We start from the raw sequence: 12,007 nt of genomic DNA, 5'->3' as shown, positions 1-12,007 counted from the left end.
CAAGAGGTGTCAGCTTGGGAGGATTTGACTGATTAGGTAATATTCCCGCATGTTCTCGTGTAAGCAACATTCTGAGAACTCATTTCCCGGCGCCTATCCCCCTGTAATTCTTGTCCTCGCCGTCACTCTTTCACAGCAACTTTCATCTCTTAACATGGCGACTCGGCGGCGCTTAAAGAGCTGCCTGTGACAACAACCTTGATGGAGGTGGCAGGCGTCAGCTTTCCATCGCGAAAGCCACTTACCCAAGAGGGCGCCCCCCTGGTGGATACGGTGACGCTTAAATTGCCCTCACGCCCACCGTCGCAACCACACGGCGACATGGGAAAAAAGAGCGTCTAAGGCAGAGGTTTGCTACCATTCATCATCATAACCTCCTGTCTCACAGAAATGACCTCGTAAATGCAACCGACTCATGGACTAATGAGAGGTTGCTAACCTGTTGTCGCTGACTGCAGTGTGACTTTTTTAGGAGTTTTAGGGGGGAAAAAGACGATTTGACAGTGAAGGTGTCTAAAAATGAAAGGGGGCACTGTGTAGTTTTGGAGAAGAAATTAAAACTCAGAATTTTAATATTTACAACATTAATGAGGTAATAATACAAACTCAGAACTATTTATCTTTCACATAACTAAAAAGCTATGTAACTACAAGCTGTTATTAGACAAAAATAAAGTCCAGAACACTGTTTGAAGCTAGAAAGGTGGCTGGGTCCGCCAAAATTGAGAAATTGAGTCGTCCTTTAAGGTCAGTTCGTTTATTCAGTTTATTCAGTCATGAAAACAAAGAGAGTTTGTTTATTTAGTTTGTTTAAGCATAAAGATCTTGTGATCTCCTGTGATTAAAATGTCTTCCCCAAAAACTACGTAGTGCACCTTTTAATTAAAACTGTACTGAATATTGCTAAAAATGTGACAAAACAATGCTTTAGCAGGTATAAAGCCCGGCAGATACAAAAGCTAATACAATAAATGACCACTTTATAGAACATAAAAGAGCATGTCAGTGCACTTGAAAGCCTCTGCGGACATCTGACAGCCGTTTGATGTACAGTAGCCGCCTAGCAAAGCATTCTTGACTCCTCAGATAAATATGGATTGAAAGATTAAACGCGGCCCCCTCATCTGAAATCCTCACGCTGCACTTTGCTTTGCTGCATTATTAAGACACAATTACATGCCACATCTTATATTCACCGCTAAGTAAAGCTCCTCACACCTTTCAGTACCTGCGACCCAGCGCAAATTACTGCAGGTGATTTCTGCCACATGATTCTGTCTGCTTTATACCACAGTAATCATATTAGTAGATTATCTTTTGTAAGGACTGAGAACTGTCTTAGACGTAGCAAGTGAAGCACTTTGGCTGTAGACATGGATATTATGGGGGATGGGAGGTAGTTAAGCTTTCTTTAAAGCATAACAGCTTTGGTGAGAATGGACGAGCCTTTTTATTTGTGTGATTTGCGATCCAAGGATTTCAAGAGATGCTGAACCCAATTTCTGGACCCCGCTCTTTCAAATGAGCATGTGTTGATATAAACAGGACGGTGGTCAGCCATCTGTTTTAAAGATAAACGTGTGATCAAAGGGCATAACAAAACGTGTAAGGGCCTTTTTTCCCCTCCTCCTCCTCCTCCTCCTCCTCCTCCTCCTCTTCTTCTTTTTTTTTTCTTGAAGGAGAGTTTAAAGAATGTGGAGCGGTTTCCAGGGGATACGAATGAAAAGCTTTCGGAAATGTGGGGAGGAATTGAGCTGAAGGGGCAGCTTCTGAGAGAAAATTCCCCCCGTAGCTTTTTGGAGCCATGTGAGGAATCACCGGGGTTCTTCTTATCACACAAAGGAAGGGAGAGATGTGGTAATATTCAGTTACGGTGCTCCCCAGTCCTCCTTTAATGAATGTTGTTTATTAATAAAAGAGACAGCAACATACTGGCGCCCCTAGTCGACCTTTAACCCCTACTGTGTCCCCTAAAATTGCTATTATTGTTGCTGGTATTTGCCATTTCACTCTCTGAGGGCTTAACTTTTGGCTCATGTGGCCTGTACTTGGAAAAACAACTATAACTAAAGAGAATCACAGTAAAGAGCGTATAGAACTCCCTCCCTCCATAGATATCTGGATATATCTTTACTAACATTGGCTGAATTTTTGTTTAAATCTTTCCTATAATTAAAAAACATAACACCAAAATTAGACAATATTGAACAACTGCAATTAATGTCACGATATGTGTAGAAAATTAATAAACATGCTAGCAGGCAAATACATCCTAAACTTTGTTTATAGTATGTTTCGTCTCTTTTATTGCAAATGAATTACACTCAAAATTACAGTGAAGGGAGGAGGAAAGAGTCTGTATCCATAGTTGTGAAAAAAATGCTGAAAAAGAACATTTACACTGAACAAATTTTTCCATTTTATGACCTGTGGCAACCAGTGTTGAAGGATAAGATCGCCAACATCTGAAGTAGATTGGGACTTGTTTTTAATGGAAAAAACAACTGAAAAAAAGCATAAATTGGCTCCATACAGCTTGTCCGTTGTAATCAAAGCCTCCAGAAGAGATGCCAAATGGATTTCAAAAGATGTTTTTCACTTTTTAAAGAAATCTTCACTGCAGCTGCTAAGCTAAAAACATTAACATGCACCCAGTCTGAAATGGGTGCACAAGCTCAACTGTAGAAAAAAACCAAAATGGCATAAAATGTCCCTGTACAGCTTGTCCAGCATAATCCAGGTCACCAAAAGCCCTGAGATCCCAAATTGATTTGAAAAAACGCCTTGACGCGTGGTGTGTGCTAACGCTTTTAGCTTAGCAGCTACAATGAAGATTTCGACTTTCAAAAGGGTGTAAATAAAGAGGCTTCTAGAGACTTGGATTATGCCGGAGCCATTTCATGTTTTCAGGTGTTAATTAAAAGTTTTAAAACAAGTCCCCATCTACTTCAGTTGTTACGTAGAATGCTGCAACTCTGTTTTCCTGTGAGGCTCCAGAAATGTTTTGTCGACTACAAAACTTCTCCAGCCTTTCTATGAATGAGCGGGTGAGGAGATAATGACAAAATGTTCATGTCAGTGTGAAATTTTAGGTGCCACCCACTATGACAAAGTGAGACCAGATTTAAGAGGCAATGTATTATTAACATGATATCAATATTTTATTTCCAGCTCAGCTAGGTTGCAATGATTAGTTGTATTAATATCTGTCATTTCTTTCGCAAAAATGCTAAAAATTGAAGCTTTTCCTCAACATTTTTGTAATCTGAATATCTCTTACAATGTTGTAGTCAGACAAAACAAGATATTTGAAGACGACACCTTGGACTCATCAAGAAAATAATCAACAGATTAGCTGTAATACATATTTGCAATAAATCATTGAATAAAAAGTCCATTCCTTATAACCGCTGTGAAAACCTACATTATAAAATATGCATCTCTATTTGAAGTGTTGCATATTTGCATATCGCGCACTAAACATTGATAAACGCATCAATAAAGTGTCTTAATAACGGGAGATTCTCAGTTGGTTCTGTCGACCTAAAACTGACAACTTCCCCTCTGATGCTGGAGTTGCAGGCGGAGGCTTTTCAAAGCCAAGTTCAGTGTAACAGACGCACGACTGAAGGTGGAGAGCTGGAGAGTCTTTCGCCTTGAGCGTTTCACCCAGCCACTACAGTAGGAGTCTGCCTGCCTCTTGACCCTCTTACACACAAAGGATTAAAGAGGGGAGAGACATCTGACAGAACACACGCCAGCCACACTCGGCCTTGGCTTGGATTTCTTTACATATACACACACAGAGGTGCCGGCGCACACATACACACACACGTGCTCACAGAGTTTGAACTTTGTATTAAGACTGCTGCAGATGTCCACAATATGGACAACACGTATAACTTACTTAAACCTGCAGATTATAAATCTCTTGACGAATAAGAGCTACAGATGCAGATTTTTCCCCCCCCTTTAACGTGTCTGCATGATTCATGGAAAAGGTGAGAACATTAGAGTTTATATTTGTGAGGCTGATGTAAAGCGCTGATTACATAAGATGGTCAGAGTGTTACCTTAGAAACCAATCAATCTGAAAGAAACATGCTGCACCATTGTTAGAAGCAGAAAGAAAAAAAACACGTTTAACTACATTTCTGGCCACACACCATCCTGGATATATATATATATATATATATAAAACAGGAAGTCATCCACAGCCTGTGATGTTCTCATTATTGGTATGTTGATCATTCTTACCCGACTGCCCTCATTAAGTCTGACAAGTCACGCAGTGATTAAAAATTGGAATGCTGCAACAACAGTGTAAGCATTAGGATCAGTGACTGCCTTAACTCCCAGTGACAAGGAAAGCCTGGCCAACGACTCCTCTCCAGTCAGTGGGAAATCTTCAGCCTGGCTGCCTTCTGCCGATTCAAAGCGACAGCTCCTGAAAGTGTAAGCGAGCCTGTAAGTCCGGCAAGGGCTTCTGGGGTGGGGGGTTGGTTTTTCCACTTCTTGCCTCTATTATTATCTGGGTTTAATCAGCAACAACACGAAGGTGAAAAGGCTTTGCACAAGCAAGTGCTACAGCAAAGCCACCGCTCTAAAGCACTGCTACAACCTTGAATGGAAAATACTGAATGAATGCCTACACCATATGCTGTTTTTGCAGTCTGCGCCATAACAAATATTCAGGTCGACAGTTGCGAAGACACCAAGCCAGCATTTGGTGTATCGTTGCTTCCTCACTGCAAGCGTAAGTGAGAAAACATGGCATAGAGAGAACGGAAAGATCTGTTTGCATGATCATCGTCCAAGTTCAAGGACTCTAATTAATCATTTCTGAAGGCGACCTCACAAGTCAGACAACGTGCTGAAGTTTCAGCGCAACGCAAATACACAGTATAACTTCAACAAAGCCAAAAAAGTCACAAAGTTCTGAAAAATAATCTATGCAGGCATGAAATAAACAAGCATCACATCTGAAATATTCTTATGCATCAGTGCGTGTTCATAGCAAAACACTGTTCAAACAAAACATAACACCGATATATGGATTTAGTTTCCAGTCCAGTTTGGTCTCAGTTTGTGGGCAAAGGTGATAGATTGTTGGTAAGGAGCCAACGGATAGCAATGTCTCCACCCATATGCTCGCGATGGCAGGAAGCGACTGGGTGAAGGCACAACACGTGCCAGCCAGGCGTTGGCCTGCCACCAGACCCTGTCATCACCCTCACCTGCTGGGAGCAGAAGGCTGCATGCAACTATTAAAATCCAGGAGTCGCACTCCTAAACCAGTAAACAGATTTTTGGGAGAGATTGCTTTAGATATTTTTGTAGAAGAAACTGTTTTAAAGGATGTATGTGATTAAAACAAGTTTAGAGACTATTATAGTTGCCTTATTTTGAATACCTTAAGTATTATGACTTGATTGTGTTTGAAATTACACTATTATCGAGGTAACTTTCATTTATAAGTAATTTTACTGTGAAAGTTTAAGTGAGAGGATAAATCCATAATCATATATTGACCATGTCAGTGTGAGTTGGGTTTGTCTTTTCAATGGAAATCAGCATTAGTATGTTTGGTCTGGTCATAATTGAAAATGAGAAAGCATTCATAAGTTGAATTAAATGATGTCTGCTTTTATACAAATTTTTGATGTTTGTCAGTGTTATGTTTGATGGAGTGTTTTTCCTTAAAGGTGTTGGTAATAAAGTTCAGCCACCAAATGTGGTATTCCATCTCCCCCTTCAATGACATTCACGTCCCAACACCGCTGTTCGAATCATCTCCCCCCTCAAGGGGTTGGCAGTTTGTTGAACTAGCTAACATTGCTAACGCTAGCTAATCAACGTCGACATAGCTGATGCTAGCTTAGCTAACATTAGGGCAGTACAGTATCTGCGAGCTTTTCTTTTTTTCCCCACAAACTGGCAACAACCAAGACTGTTGACGCTGATGAAACACAGATACCACGTATCGCCAACCTTGTGATACCATTGGCTCACAAACCTTGTTGGAACCAACTGAATTCTAACACAGTTAAACAAAACAATTCACAATCATGATAATGTCTTTTAATGGACAGAGACGTTTATTCTGCACCTTTCTTCAAGCTCTGTAGATGTATTATTTAAAAAGTTTTAGACCACTAGAAGTGCTGTGGAGAAATGTTTTCACTTGCTGCTTCCTATTTTGTTCATATACCGCATGTCTGCGAGCACCCCTGATCAACAGCCGGTGGTGGAAATACGCAAACAAGGGTAGCAATGTGTAAAAAAAAAAACAAGGGTGAAAATACTTCTGGAAGATGTGTTTGACCTCAAGGATACACACAGTTGAATGTGACAATAACTTCTGGTGGTTTACAAGAAAACTCCACAGAGCCTTGGTTTCTATCTTTTAAAAGAAACGAACCACAAAAACTATAATTGAGATATTTAGTTGTTTCTTTTAGATGTTGTTGTTGTACTGGTGTGGTGAGGATTAACGCTTACTGTAACATTAGTGGCCATTGGATTATGAGGTTCTACAAAAAGACCACAGGACTATTTATGATCATTTAAATTTTTTAGGTTAATTTTCTCATGTGAGTGTGAAAATCTAATTCAGTCTTGAACAGAAATCTGGACTTCAAAAACCATAAGAGATATTTTAGGCGCTCATCTTGACCGTCAGGCGCTAGAGGACCAAAACAGGGTGCCATCCTGTATCTAACACTTCAGTCACTTCCTGCCCTTCAAAATGAGTCCTTGTTGAGTCTATATGGTGACAGACTGTCAATTAATAATTAAATCACAGCACGGGGATCTGTTAACAACAGCTCTCTGAAAACAGAGGAGGCGGGGAGTGAAATAAAAGGCATATCTACTTATGATAAAGGAGCAGGAATAAAGACATCTCTAAACAGTTGCGAGACAGCAGTGAGTGATGCCTCGTACTGCACTTGTACTATTTCTGAATAGTAATTGCTAAGCATAGTGGCTTGAAGTTCGCTGCAGAGTCCTGGGAGACATTTTTGCATTCTTATTTCTCTGTGTCAACGTTTTTAATTATATGTTGGCAGGGCTTAAGATCTCATTAAATTTGAGAGTATCATTTGGATGCTTGAAAGACAGCTTAGTGTCACTCAGTGCTATGGTGATGGATATAATAAATCCCGCGCTTTCTAATCCCGTGATGTTAAATTCATTTTCCAAACCTGCAAATAAATCGCCAAAGACAACCCTCTGAAATGCGTAATAGCAGATGTCACAGCATTTCGCAGACAAGTTGGAATACCCTGATTTCACAAGTGTCAGATAAAGACTGAGAGAAGTCAAAATGAGAGTAAGATGCACTCACTTGTACATCAGCGCTGCTGGCATGTCTCGTCGCATTCAGCTGGCGTTTGGTTTGCTTGGTGAGACGTTTTCATAGAGATACTTTTGTTCTGCATATGGTCAGCTGGCAGTGGTGGTCATCTGCATCACCACTTTTGGACACTGCTGCTACTTATATGCAGAAATACAAAAGAAATTTAGATATTTATCTTGAAACATCTCTATTTAATCCCATCTGAACTGGTTTTACAACTCTCCTCTCTGCTGTACTCTGCATTAGACCCAGAAACCGCCAAACCCCAGACTCAGATGATCCAGTTTTCTTTTATAGAGGCGTTCCTGTGGGAATGTTTCAGATATTTGTGGAATTGAATTGGAGTACAATTTGCATCTTGATTTATGTTTATTCACATTTTGGTTGGTTTGATTGCTTTATTATCATGCTGACCTACTGAGAGGGACAGTAAATAGAAGAAGCAGGAGTTTGGCTTTTCCATGGGTGCTTTTGGCCACACAGAGTCAAACCGTGGCGTGCTGACTTACATTCCCGTTACTAGTTTAATCGCACCTGCTTGAGCCGAGTCCTGCCCATCAAGGAACATGGGTGCCCTTCTCAAGAGTAGGGTCGAAGCGCACCTGCCCAGCCTTCAAGCGTGCTGCAGTGACATCTTCTGACCGCGACCAACCCGTGACGACCCCTGTCTCCTCATCAAACAAGGGTGTGCTGCCATTGCGAGGCTCATTCCTGTGAAGGAAAAGTCCTGTTTGTACTTTCAAACATCTGCTTTATTTTACTGTTTTACCATGTTCGCTTTCAGCTCAGTCGTATAAGTTACTGCTGATAAGCACCCAACATTTCCCAATTTTTCTGCTTCATGATAAAAGATTATAAATAACTACATAATGGGGGACTTTTATTGTAAAGAATTTCTAAGAAACGATACACATTTAAAAGCTAATTAGCGGAGCTTTGTTAGCAGCTATTCTTCGATAAAACAGCAGCAAGGTAGAGTATTTACCTGGTAGCCCTGTTGTGATTGAAATGCAAATCCCTGCCTCACTTGGCTGACATGCTGAGGCGAACAGAGTCGAGCCGAGCCAGCACATTTGTACGGAGGAGCAGATGACCCGAAATATAGGAGAACTCAAGTGTGTTTACAGTAGGGTTGTTGCAGTTTTAGTTTACAGGTCTCGGGAAGTGCTGCTGCGTGAAAAAAGACTTTTATGGCTCCAGTGCGAGCCTCATATGATGTCACTTGAGGATATGTTGGTTGGGGCAGAGGACCCCAAATTTGCTCTTCATCTCTGCTCGAGCCTAGCATCTCAAGGCTATAGTAGCCATTAATAGCATCGCACATATCCTACCCAACTGTTGGCTACCAAGTTGCATTGTGGGTGATGTGGGTGCCAGATTTTGACGAGGAAGATGTCTCATTCTGCTACATCATTTTAGATCCTTTTTTTAACTGTTCATCTCGAGTCCAATAATGTCATTTTAAATGGGACATGTGCAAAGTGATTTGTTTTCTCTTATTTCTTTTCTTTATTAAAGGTCCCCCTCCACACATATTTCCTGATATAGAAATTCTCTGCTTGGAATAAGAATTTGATCTGTTGTGGAAAAAACATAAATCAGATCAGAAGTTTAATTAACTCGTTAAGTTACATCTACTCTTCGATTGGCTTCCAAACTAGTTGCGATGTCACAAAACTTTGCTCGTACTGTACACTCATACTGTAACACATGTTGCAGGAGAAAAATGTGAAAAAGGCCTTCGAGTGTCAAGCTCTGCTCACATCCAAGTGGAGTAACTATAAGCAGAACATATTATTGATTGGCGTGGAACTTTAAGTCTTATGTCCCCTCTTTAGGCGGACTCCACTCCTGTAAAAATACATACACTCAGACTGCTAAATAAAAGCATTTTGTGCCTGATTGCTGCTTGGTCAACCTTACACCACTGCTCTTCAGTTGTGGCTATTTTTCCAGAAAAAAACAATTAACCTCACCACTTTCTGCCAGAATCCTTGAACAGACATTTCAGCATTATCCATTTGTTAAATGGATTGAAAGAAGCAGAGAGGGAACTGTGTCTAAAGAGCACAAAGCAATTAAAAAAATCAAACCTGATTCCCAACATCTGTCCAGTCGCATTTGACCGTTTCCGGGTTTCCTAATCAGCGCACGAAATAAGATTAAGGGATTGTACTCATTGAGCCAAGCTCAGTGTTCACTTCGAAATGAATGAAGACTCAACAGGTAATTACACCTGGTATTGACACTGGACATTGATTTTTCCTCTCGCCAGACTGGACTAAGATAACTGAGCTCTCTCTGATTTGTTTGGGAACATTGATCACTGGGGACAACATTGACTTTACTGAGGCTGTTATCAATATCCAAAATGAATGTTAATTTGGAAATAGACTCTCCAAAAAAATATGCATCTTTACTCAATATGTGGAATTTATGTTCCAGAGGTATAGAGGGATTACATAATGGACTTGACATGCCAATTAAAATGTGGCGAAGGATGCATTTACCTTTTAATAACCTCACTCAACAATAAGTTACATATAGTACCCCTAAAAAGCAGAGTAGAAGTTATAAGGGATCAACTGATATTAGTAATACTTAAGACCGATAACCGATATTTTGAACCAGTATCATTTTTGGATAACACTTAATAGTAACTATCGGTAATAAATGGTACATTTTTAGGTTATTACATGTAAGTTAAGAGCTATTTGACTGTTAAGAAACAATGAAATGTTTTACAAACCATTTATTTAGCAATTGTAATGGTTTATAAACATCAGACATATTACCATTTCATTGTTTGTTGAGAGTGAAATAATTTCTAACCAATGTTAATTTAGAATGGCCATTAAAATAAAACAATTTCCTAAGAAAATGAACATTTTCAATCACCTGATGGAATGTAACCAAGTACATATATTCAAGTAGTGTACTTAAAGGTGCAATATGTAAGAAATTGGTAAGAAATAGGGGGCAACATATCACCAGAGTAACCACTAACTGCTGCTAACTCGTGCAGGGCGCTATTAGCTCGGATTATCTGACTCAGCATGGACCGGAAGCTCGGAGCACCGGGGGTGTGTTGGTGTTGTTTACTATTGGACTATCACCTCTTGAGGTACAAAGTGACAAGGGGCTAACTGGTTAGCATGCTAACTTCAGTAGATATTTCTGCCACACAATACGTAGATGTCTCTTTTTCACATTAGGTTTATAATTTAAGTGTTATGTTTAACACTAAAATTCTGACATATTGCATCTTTAAGTACAGTCTTTAGGTTTTACTCCACTGGAGTGTTTCCATATTCTGCTACTTTATACTTCTGATTTACTACAATTATTTGACCACTTAAGTTATTAGTTACTTTGCAGCTTTAGATTATTAAAATTATTATTTGGCATAAGAGCCAAAGTAGCTTATTAGCAAAGTAGTTTAATTATTTATCAGCAATTGACAAAAAATAAAATGTATACGAAAAATGCTGAATGTCAATGAGGCCACTAACCTGTCAATATTATCTTACCTACATCTTTGGTTTTAGTTGAAGGTCAAGGCCCAATAACTGTACCACATCTAGATTGTTTGTGTCTTGGCAGCACTGTACTACACCCAAGCTACAGCTCAGTCCCCACATCTCCTGTTATTTTCTAGGAAAGCTTCCACACCCATTTATATCGACTAAATTTCAGAGGACAAGCGGAGCAATTACCGATGACAGACAAGATATTATTATTTTGTCAATAACAGACTATAATACACAGATCACCAGAGGGAACACTGGTCCTGAATGGTTCCTTTGATGTGTCTTTTTATTTCAGATTTGAGGTTTGCTTGGTCTTTATTTTTCTTTATAATGATGAGAAAACCGCCACATTAAATTTAAACCCATGTAGACTAAGAAATTACGAGAGCGGCACCTTGTTATGCCCAATTGATGCCCATGTGACACTAAATATACTAGAATTAGAATAGATAAAGTGTTAGTTCAGTAACAATCGTAAACCACACCATCCCTCTTCTCAATGAGACTTTGGTGTGGTATCCATTTCAAAATAGATAACGATCCCCTGCTGTTTGTTTGTATTTTCGAGCAGTCCTATATACCTAAGAGAGTGTTTTCTCTCAAACTCCAAAATTAGATCAAAACAATATAAAACACACAATCCCAGAGCCAGTGGTCCAGAAATGCAATAACATGTTTTTTCTCATTCCAGCATTAATGAAGTTCATTCGTAACAGTTTAGTCTAATTCGCACAAATTGAAAGATGGGCTCTGCATTAGCAGCAGTGAACAAGTACAATGACAACTTCATTACCATAAGTAGAACTGTGCATCATAAAAATCATATTAAAAATTGCTCCCCAAATTGCCATATTAGTTTCTTTATGGGGTAATTTCTACACTACATGCAGTAATAGAATATTTTCTTTACCCTCCAGTGCATATTAAACTCACTTATCTTCCCCTATAAAGTCTAGGCGTTGTGAATGTAATGGTGAAATAGGGAAAGTTGCCTCTTTTCTTTGTAGGCAAATTTATTTACAATGCAAAATTGACACTGGGAAATGTTTTAGAGACGCAAATAGCCATTTAGGAGATTGCCAGAACACAGTATTTTATTTCTTATTAGAAACAGCAA

This window comes from Pagrus major, chromosome 19 (genome assembly GCF_040436345.1).
Source record: "Pagrus major chromosome 19, Pma_NU_1.0".
Lineage (NCBI taxonomy): Eukaryota > Metazoa > Chordata > Actinopteri > Spariformes > Sparidae > Pagrus > Pagrus major.
The sequence above is the reverse complement of the archived record's forward strand: the minus strand, read 5'-3'. Positions refer to the sequence as shown.